This window comes from Gobius niger (assembly GCF_951799975.1).
Source record: "Gobius niger genome assembly, chromosome: 10".
Lineage (NCBI taxonomy): Eukaryota > Metazoa > Chordata > Actinopteri > Gobiiformes > Gobiidae > Gobius > Gobius niger.
Genome location: NC_136861.1, coordinates 11,854,379 through 11,865,253, shown reverse-complemented (window position 1 = coordinate 11,865,253; position 10,875 = coordinate 11,854,379). Strand labels below are relative to the sequence as shown.

The window sequence follows — 10,875 nt, the reverse complement described above, 5'->3', positions numbered from 1 at the left end:
CTAGATAACTAGATATTGATGTCCATGTGTGCCGCAACACAATAATAATGACTCTCTCTCTTGGAGAAACAAGTCAAACGTTTCTTATTGTTGTGATTTAGAGTCATGGAACAGCCCTTGAATGTAATGCTATAATTTTCTTACAACAGCACTAAGTAACTTGTTTACCTTAAAGGGGCTAGATGCAAGTTTGCCATTTTATACTCACTACTGCCACCTCAGGTCATACGTGTAACTGCACCTTCTATATTAAGCTCGTGCATGGCGGCAATTCGGACCCGAAGTAACACGTTTTTGAGTGACAGTGCAGGATTTTAGAGGCAGTTGTGGTGAACAGATCTGGGCTCATTCTACACATTAGGACATTGTTTGAACATGTAGGCGGAGGAAAAAACATAATTTTTAAAACATTTTTAAACTCCTTATAGTCCCTTTAATAAATCCTTTCCGTAGTCCCTCTGGGGGTAATGCAAGTGTTAATGGGATGATTGAGAGTCTTTCATCTCCCCCTGGTGTTTCTGGCCAGAAAAACACAATTGCAACTGCTCTTCCACCAGGTCGGAGCCACCAATACTCACTAATGGAATCATGACGAAGAAGCTAACAGACTAGCAGGCAAAGCTAACTGCAGGCTAGCACCACTTAAACAGTATTTACAGCCGAGTTTGAGTAAAAAAAAATATCTCCATCGTGTAATTGGATGTACAATACCCCTCTCTCCCTTTATCTTTCTGTCAGTGTAGTATTTTCTCTTATGGACAATTAATGAGTAAAAAAACGCAACATGCTACGACACCTGCAGTGGCACTTATGGCCTCTAGGGGCATGAGTTACGTAGCACTGCTTTAAGTGTCTTTTTACATTATAGGGGTTTTGATATGTAAACCTTTTTTGGCTAGTGTTGCAACAGCAGTAAATAAAGAAAGGCAAACAATACAGGAGGGATGGGTTTTTGAGCTGGCTGAAGTGATGAAAAAGCCACAAAAAAGTGACCGAAAACAGGTGATGAAAAAGCAAAAAAAAAAAAAAAACTAGACAAAAACGCTTATAAAATGTGACATGAATGCGGCAACATCGCACAAACACACAAAAGTTCCGTTTTGTAGGTCTTAGCTTTCAAATGAAGCGTTACATTGGCCTACAGGCTGCAAACTCCAGTCGAGAAGCTTTTAGATTTGGGCAAAGGTGAAATGGAGAACATGTGCTCGTTTAAAGTGGGGGGTATAGAGATTTAAAGTAAAATGGCTGGACCCTCTCAACTAAATTAGGACACGTTTTTTTTTTTTTTTTTTTTTTTTAACGCACGCACACACTCTCTCTCGCGCGCGCACACAGCCGGCACGGGGACGCCTCCTCCTCCTCCTCTCCGTTACCTAGATACAGCCGAGAGAGACCCGCTGCTGCTGCTGGCGACTGCGCGCATCACTCGGTCCAGGGACAGCGAGGGGGACGCGGGCGTGAAGACGAGAGGAGAGAAGAGCTCACACCGCTGTTTCTCTTTCCGACGATGAACCGGGTCGGGGACACGAGATAAACGGCACCCTCCTGTTGTTATTTAGCCCTAAAAAAAACAAAACACACACGACTTGACGAAACCAGCGGAGTTTGACAAGTGTCCTGCGTACAGGTGAGTGGGTAGCTGCACTAAACTTGCCATTTAGTTAGTCAGACTGTTGGAGCACTTTGAAATAAATGCTTTGGGGGTTTTACGCACGTGGAAGACTTTGAACGCATTTTTTTTTTGGCCATGCCCCAACCCAGACGGAGGCTTTTTCCTTACCTGCGTTGCTGTATAGTGTCGGGTCTACGGTCTAAAAATAGCGGCAGTGGTGGGGATTCACAAATAGCCTAACGAGTGGAAACCTTATGCCTTATCGACAAGTTAGGAGAACGGGGGGAAAAAACAACAACTAAAGATTAAAGTGAGTCTAACGCTTTTCAAAACTCTCAACCAGACAATGCTTGAAAATTAGATGCAATTAATGCTTTATCTGATATCTACAGGGGCACACATGTTTTCATTGTATTGTATGACTATACCCATTGTGTAACAGGCTGGCTTTCCCATGATGAATTATTGACAGAGATTAGATTTTTTTCTTGGCAGTGCTGTGTAATAGGCCTATTATCTATAATTTCCTGCTTTTCACAAGTGGGCGAGTATAGGCTACATCTGCTCCTGTGGCAGGTCAGATCAATGGCACAAATGGGCTTTTGTTCCACGCATCTCTTGAGCTTTATTCCTGATTGTCAACCTGGATATAGACTCAAACAGACGAAAGCCGCGACGAGGAAGATTTATTAACGTGTGTATTAGCTTTGGCGATCAGACCGCGGCGGTATAGACATCGATGTATGTATGAAAGTCAGTATGGATGAACAGCTTGGAGTTAGGGTGGTATGGGAGACCCGTGAAGGAAGCAGCAGGGGAGGTGGAGACGGGGGCGGAGGTGGGTCGCAGCACTGCCGGGAAGCAAACGAACAATGATTGCTGGGGCTTAAGAGCGGGACCGAGGGCGATGATTGGCTGCTACGGAGGTGAGGCTCTTACGCTGATGGGCTGAGGTGGGGGTGTGGCCCACTCGGAAGCGATCACTGGTAGGTGATGCTGAAACTAGTCTACCAGGTTGAATTAATGCCTAGGCTTCATTAGTCCTGTAGAGTCCCGATTTTGTTCAGGTTTAGTCCTGGGGAACAAAGATGATGTGAAGATAATGAAGTAGCAATTTGGGATTTTTCTTTTTTATTCTGTACAGCTGGTCTGTCAGAGAGGGTTTTAAAGGATGTATATAACATTTTTAACATAATTTAAACTGAGGTTGATGGGCCGTGGTTTGAGCTCAGGTCTGTTCTTTACATGTTGTCAATGTTTAGATCTGTCTGTTGTCGTCCTTGTGTATTTTTGCTCACTGCAAATGAATTTCCACTCAGGGATAATAATTTCTACGACTACTACTGGGTCTTGGTGCAGTCCTCGTCCTAATTTAGGCATTGTCTTGTATTTCCTAATTTCGGCCTGGTCATTATTTTAGGATGGTTTCAATCCCCATGTGCTGTTTTGTTATATGTCTATTTTAGCATGCCAAATTCACAGCTTCATTATCACATTGAGATGTATTATATGACTTAGGAACATGGTCTTTATGTTAATTTCCCCCTAATTTTGCCCTTTTATATGGTTTTCATTGGCCATTGTAGCACCCATACCATATGCAGTTTTCCCTCTTTGTATCAGCCCACTCACAATATGCATAATGACCGACTTCTGCTTTTAGGTCCAATTATAAAAACACACTGTAATAAGAACTGCAGAAATGATTGAGAAGTGTCACCGTTTTTTTTTCTCTCTCTCTTTTGTGCCATAGGGGCTATTTCTGGTTATTAATATTCATGTTGGCTATTTTCCCTAGATCTTAAGATCTCAAAAGCTCTGTTATTGTTGAATTTGAGCGCCGTGCTAATAATAAAAATATATACACTACCGCTCAAAAGTTTGGGGTCACCCAGTTCTAGCTTCTCTCAATCATCAATAACCCCCTAACACGATTAGCTAACACAATGTACCAGAACATTGGAGCGATGGTTGCTATGCGCCTCTGCACACTGATGTATATTCCATTAATATCACCTGTTTCCAGCGAGAATAGGCATTCACTGCATTAACAATGTCTGGACTGTATTCTGATTATCCTTAAAGGAATAGGCCACCGTTTTTACATACTAAGATATGTTCTTACCTCACTTTAGACGTGTTAATATATCCCCGTCTGGTCTTTGTCCGTGCGCTCTGTCACGCAAACGGAGCACATACGCAGCCTCTCCCACATGTCATATAGCTCCGAAAAAGCTCACGATAGAAGCTACCAAGCTCTTCCACGTGTTCCCTATTTAAATAAAGTTACGTGAAGTGTTTTCATGCGAAGTATATTTACACAGAAATGTAACATGTCGATTTTATAAGCAAATAAAAAGGGGGACTATATTGTGAGACGTAATGATACGAGGAGTAAAACGTCCGCGCAGTAACTCCTAAAGGTTATTGACGGAAGTGAGCGGGGGAAGTCTTTAGGAGTTACTACGCGGACACTGTGCTCCTCGTATCATTACGCCTCACAATATAGTCCCCCTTTTTATCTGCTTATAAAATCGACATGCTACATTTCTGGGTAAATATACTTCGCACGAAAACACTTCACGTAACTTTATTTAAATAGGGAACACGTGGAAGAGCTTGGTAGCTTCTATCGTGAGCTTTTTCGGAGCTATGTGACATGTGGGAGAGGCTGCGTATGTGCTCCGTTTGCGTGACAGAGCGCGCGGACAAAGACCAGACGGGGATATATTAACTCGACTAAAGTGAGCTAAGAACATATCTTAGTATGTAAAAACGGTGGCCTATTCCTTTAAAGAAAAACGCAGTGCAGTGACCCCAAACTTTTGAGCGTCATATATTTGAAATCGTCTCAACCCTGGGGCAGTCTTGCTTATTGTCAGATCTGTGGCAGTTTGAAAAAGTAACAAATGAAGATTTTTATGGGTAAAATGTGCAAAATATTATATAACTTTCAATCTGTTTGTGACGGGGCGCCAGTAGTCACCTCGTCACTCTCTGTCCCCGCGCCTCTTCCTCTCCCCTGGCCTGGGAGAGTGCTGGCGCAGGGAGCGCTCGGGCGCGCTCTCGCTCCAAGACTGGTTCCCCGCAGGCCGCGCACGCACCCGCGGTCATGCGTCATACAAACTGTCCCTCCGTAACAACTGGTTTTCCCGGCTGTTGCGCACGAGGGTGCACACTCGTTGCCTACATGCCACACCACATTCCCACCCGTTCCTGCTGTCCTGTCGGTCCGGTTGCCTCTGGTAGTGGGGCCAAACCGAGGCACTTCCTGGGCCGCGTCATGTAGCCCGTGGTGGCGCGCTTGGGCCAACCACGTGACCCGGGCGGTTCCATTTCGTCTGTTTTGTAATGATTTTGTGATTTCTTGTGTTTGGATGTGAGTTTCTGTTGTCCCTTGTAAAGAATGTTATTTTCATTTGTGTGGTGTGAATATTTTGTATTATTTTCTTTGGTTTTGTGTCTCTCTGTCAAATTGTTTAATAAGAATTAGTGTTGGTCTGCCCGGAGGAGGGGCTGGGGGGTATTAAAGGGGAGCATTTGGGCTCTGTTGGAGTCTGGAGCTGGCTGTGGTCTGAGGAGGCCTTGAATTTGTAAGGTTTTTGGTTTCTTTTGTAAATACTTTCTTTCTTGCTGCACTGTAATTAAAAGGTGGATCTAAATTTTCGGCCTTTGCCATCATTTTTAACCTGTGGGAGTACGAACACGTGACACTGTTCCTTCCACACACGCATGTCTCTTGTCTTCGTAATTCAACCTTTTCATTACATATACAGTTTAATTGACATGATCAAACAAACTATTTTGACTTTAGAAGTAATGATTCACACCATTTAAAAAAAAATGACATTAAAATTAGCTCTACGTTTTTTTCTAAATGCTGAAGTATTTTCATTGGCACATATCAGTACTTTAGCTTTAACATATATACTGTACGATGTTTAGTAAGTATTTCATAAACATGACCCGTCTACAGTCTACCATACTATGAGGTAAACATGTTCAATGAAATATTGTTTTCCTGATAACAATTGTAATGTTGATTTATTTACAATTTTCCATAACATAGGGCTGGGAAAAAAAATCCAGTTGGTAGGTCAAATCGATTCATATCTTCCAAAAAAAGGACGAAGTGCGACAAAGAACAGAGTCTACCTCAGGATTTCTAGTTGTTTTATTAGCTCAATCCAAATACAGTATAATAATTTGAATGGGGGGGGGGGTTATGGAAATCGAATCGAATCAAATCGTAAATCGAGTTTTTTTTACAAAGAAAAACGCAGATTTTTGGGGGAGAAAAAATCACCCAGCTCTACAAGAACATTACATTTTTTCCCCTCAGAAATCAGAATGAGATCCGTGCACTCTTTATTCTGCCAGATCCTATGGCTAAAAGCAGTTTGCTGTGAACATAATCTAACTCTCCCCTCATCTTCCCACAATCCCAGCTCCTTTCCCCGATCAAATCCTAATTACAGCTATAGTGCAGCCTCCAGTCTGCGCTCAGCGACTGAATTCGCGAGGTTCTCAGCTTTCAAATGAGGAATAACGTGAGGGAACTGACCATTTGTCCTCATAGTTTCGTCATCGTTTTAGTGGCTTTCTTTTTCAGTGCACATCCTGTAAACTATGTCATAATTTCACTGGGCAACTTTGACTTTTATTGGAGTCATATTTGACCAGAACAATCTGCACTTTGTTTACTCAAGTGACGAAAGTATGAAGTACTTTGACCCCCAGTGCTGATCGGAGAGGTTTGACATTGAGAAACCCAACGATATGACATCTGTAATAATATGTAGAGTATAATATAAGCGTAATATGTTCCAATGTTACAGTCACCTCAACCCACGCTTCTGGACGTATAAAGATTGTGGCCAAAATGGTTGCTTATTTGTCCCCCAATGAGCTCAACAGTGTCTTGATATATAGCCCTCCGTTTGCATCCGGTCCCACTGTAATGATATGGATCCCTTTATTTATACAGCAGCCAGTCTTTATGCCTTTAGAGAAATATCGCTTGACATTTTCATAATCCCAAGCATCTGAATATAGAAATCCCCTGCAGATATGTACGCTGTGATTGACAGGGGGATTATGAGCCAACAAGGATATTCAGAAATGCCTTCTCTAATTACGTACAAGTTTTCATGTGCAGATAAGGCCGAGGGCAGGTAAGATTTAAGTTAGGCTTTATCCAGATTTGGCGCAGAGCCAGTGGTCATATTATAATTGGAGGTTTGGTGGTCGTTTTGTCATTGAGAGAGACATTTCCCACACCTTGCCTGCATTTTCACAGGAGTGATATGGTGCGGTTTGGGGTGTTTGTGAGTTTCCACTTGTGGGTTTCCATTACCGGGTAGAACAGGCACATGGGTTGGATGGGGCCTGCCTGTGGGAACACGCCAAAAGTGAACTTGACCGCTCCTCTCCATGGTGTGATCTGGAGTGACTGGCTTGCTTTTCTGCTGCTGCTGTGGAGATGCAGCAAAGGAATGTTGCACAGCATGTTGTCCTCAAAATGGCAGGATGATTGAGAGGAGAGAGCATTCACCTTAAGCAATGGTAGATCCAACGGTGCATGAATTTTTCACCCACTTCTACTTTTGATGATGTGAAAGAGATGGATAAGATAAGACTCTTGATCTCACAATGGAAAATTTGCTCCATCAACTCTCAAGAGACACTCAGGGGGTGAAAAATAGACTGGAAATGTGCAATCAAGTAACTGGGCAAAGCCTTCTCCAGCACATGCCGAAGCTGCCTTTCCAGAGGCTTTCTGCGTATCAGCCTAATGCCTGGTCAACCCGGTTTGGCGAGCTTCTCCAAAACAGAGGCCAGGTATACGTTTTGGGACTGGCCTCTGACTGTGGCCAAAGCGCTGAATCGTACTAACGTGACATGAACAGACTGCTGGCTGCTGCAAACAGGAGAGTGAACAGCCTTCACTAGTGACAAGCAGGTCAGACGGATTTAATATTTCACAACATCATACCACTGTTCGAAAAGGGGATTTTGCCGATATTAGCATTTAGCCACTGTAAGCGCAACTTTAGCTAGTGTGAGCATGTTGCTTACCTTAATAGTCCATGTTTTAGCTGTTGCATTTCTAGTTTATTAGCCTTGACACCTCTGAATGACAACACATGCTGGTGTGTTGTCTTGTGGAAACAGAAGTGTGTGCTGGGTAGAGTCGATACGTGCACCTTGATCGTGGTGTGCCGGTCAAGTCGTGCTATGTGCAGGGGCGGATCTAGAGGGGTGGCACAGGGTGGCAGCTGCCACCCTAAGTAATGGTCTTGCCACCCCAGCTGCCATCCCATTGTCATGTGGTCATCTGCTCTAGAAGCCACTTGGGTGCTCTCAGTTAGTACTTTTTTGACAGGACAAAGAATTATAACAACTTTTAGCTAAAAAAGGAGCAAGGTGCCAACTCCTGCTAATTTTTTTTTCTTTTTTTTTTTTTACAAAAGTTTACATTTTACCTGAGTTAGAAACCCCCTACTTATATTACGTATAATGCTACTATTTGTCTATAATTTTGGGGGGCTCTGCCTGCATCTAAATGGAAAAATTGCCTAGTGATCAAGCAAAACTTGCGTGCCCCCGCTATGAACATTGAACATTGGAAAATTATCCCTGACCCTGCTTGCCACCCCGGGATTTTTTTTCTAGATCCGCCCCTGGCTATGTGGAATAGGACCTCAAAGATTCTCAATGGGGTTAAGATCTGGACTCTGTGGTGGTCAACTTATGTGTGAAAATGATGTCTGATGGTCCCTGAACCACTCTTTCACAATGTGAGCCTGATGAATCCTGCAGGCATTGTCATCTTGGAATATTCCCATGCTGTCAGGGAACAAGAAGTCCACTTATGGAATAACCTGGTAATTCCAGATGTTCAGGTCATCAGCTGATCTGAACATAATGTTGCTGAACCGAGACCTGACCAACTGCATCAACCCCAGATCATAACATTTAGTTAAATCCAGGTGGTGCCTTTTCTTCTTTTTTTTTGGATCAAGCAGTGAATGTATGCACTGACGACAAGACATAGTCCGGTTGTTTGCTAAGAAGTGTTAAAAGCACAGCTGTTGCTTCATATTTTGCTGTGGAAGTAAATGTGAAGAATGTATTCATCAAACAGCATTGATTTAAAATAATTATTACTGCCTCGCATTTGGTTCCTGTCTATTTGAAAAGTAATTACATACATTTGTGAAGGCAGCAGCAGAACCCACGGGAGGGACCCAATCAGGTGGAATCATGTGGATAATTCTGGGGAAAATAGCTTTCAGAAGACCAAATTAAATCCAAATAAGACACAATTCTGAGTAAATATAGCTCTCTGACATCTCACCGGGATTTAGATGTCAACTGAAAGAGAACCCGTATAATTATACCTACTCATGCGAAAATAGCACAATATTGTGATGAAACATGACAAATTCAAATAGATAGTAGGAGGAAGGCAAGACAGGTGTGTACGAGAAGAGGACACTTAACTTGAAAAATAAAGAAAGTGCGTGGTAGCATTTTTGTGTTTATTTTTCAACATTACAAATCAAGAAATGTAGCCTAGTGAGTCTATCGCTGTTCCTTCTCTGGAGCCTTTGGGTAGAAACAGACTGCAGACTGTGACAATCACACAAGAGCTGCACAAAACCAGGAATGACTAAGCTGTTGTACTTGACAGCAATACCAGTGCCAACATCAGGGAAAAGAAACATGAGAAAGAAGAAATACATCGTTCGGGTTGTCATCGGGAACTTGAAAACATTTTCCCCAGGTGGAAAATGCACGACAGGAGAAAACAACTGGGGGGACTCAGGATAAAAGAAGATTTTTTAATTATCATCTCTTAACCTGTTAGTTGCCGTTCGGCTGATAGTAGAGGGTTAAGTTTAGGGTTATGATTATAATTAGGTTGTGTTTCACTCACACAGATCTTGCACATATTTTTAGAATTAAGAAGGTCTTTGCTTTCACATGAGCTAAAACACTAACATATACATGTGTTTCCTGTGATGTCACGCATTGTTGTGGCCGCCATTTTGAATACCGAAGCACCGAACACCGTTATGCCTTCCACCTGTTCCGCTGTGGGATGTACAATACCCTGTCTCAAAAAAGGGACTCGCTTTCTGCAAGTTTCCTAAAGACCCAGTTCGTCAACAGAAATGGAAAACTGCCATCAGGAGAGACCACTGGACTCACAGCCGACTCCAAGCGGTGCAGTGAGCACTTTGGTTCAGGTAAGTGAAGCAACGCGGAAACATTGTAACGCAAACGAGGATAGGCTACAAACAAACGCTAGGCTATCTGTTTACCTACATGAATATCTGGCCTAGGCTGTAAGCTCCAGTCGAAAAGCTTTGGTTAATGCCAAAGAGGTTAAAAGAGGTTAAAAAGAGGGGAGAGCAACGTAAACACACTTCTCTTAACGTTGCCCTGATCCATAGCTGATAAAACCATAAACTATCGATAAAACATGGCTCATAGTAGACTAAAACAAACTAACAACCCACATAGCTTTACTGTTTGAGAGAGATGAGTGCCGACACATGCTAACGTTCGCAAAAGGCAACCAGATACCTTTTTTTAATTTATTACTTACCCTTCCCGTCACCAAGAACATTATGCGCTTCTTCCCCTGATGTATCTTGGCATCCGTAACCCATCCTGAGATAAAGCATAGTCCGGCTTCAGCGGTGTATGGAGAGGGATTATGTATAATATAAATGTCCGCAAACGTTAGATGATGCGAACTGTCACTGGTTTTAAGTGGCGTTAAAAAATCTACAGAGTCTGCTGTCAAGTGTGCAATTTTTTGATGTAGCATCTTGAATTCAACTACAGTTGAGACGCAGATAGATACTGTTGCATTAGCCAGCGGTGTTCAAAATGGCGGTTGGAACTACAGAAGTCACGTGACTGAAATGCATGTATAGGCTCTAAGCTCTCCTGTCTATATGCTTTGGGATTTGGATGCATTATTGGAGAAAATAACTCTAAAGCTGTTGTTGTCCTTGGAGTAACATGTTTATGCCCAAATTAATTCTACCAAAAAGAAAGTCTATGTTTAGCCTTCGAGACTCTAACACTAAATTTAAATGGTTGACTCAGTTAAACACTAATCAGCGATGAAAGACTGTTTTTGAATGCAAACTAACTGGGGAACAACGACGGGAAAACAAGCTCCCCAGTTCCCTCCAGGCGAAACACCAGAGGCTCACTAAAGATTACGGAGAATCCAAGTGGAT

The 10,875-nt window shown here is 42.7% G+C and overlaps 1 protein-coding gene across 2 annotated transcripts in view; it reads left to right on the top strand.

Annotated features, from left to right (window-relative positions):
• The first annotated feature begins 1,519 nt into the window (after positions 1-1,519).
• The window catches only part of sstr3 (somatostatin receptor 3), a 49,015-nt gene continuing 39,659 nt past the window's right edge, over positions 1,520-10,875 (top strand). For both annotated transcript variants that reach the window (XM_079564498.1, XM_079564497.1), the window contains exon 1: positions 1,520-1,627. The gene's annotated coding sequence lies outside the window, so the exon portion shown is untranslated. The remainder of the gene's footprint in view (positions 1,628-10,875) is intronic.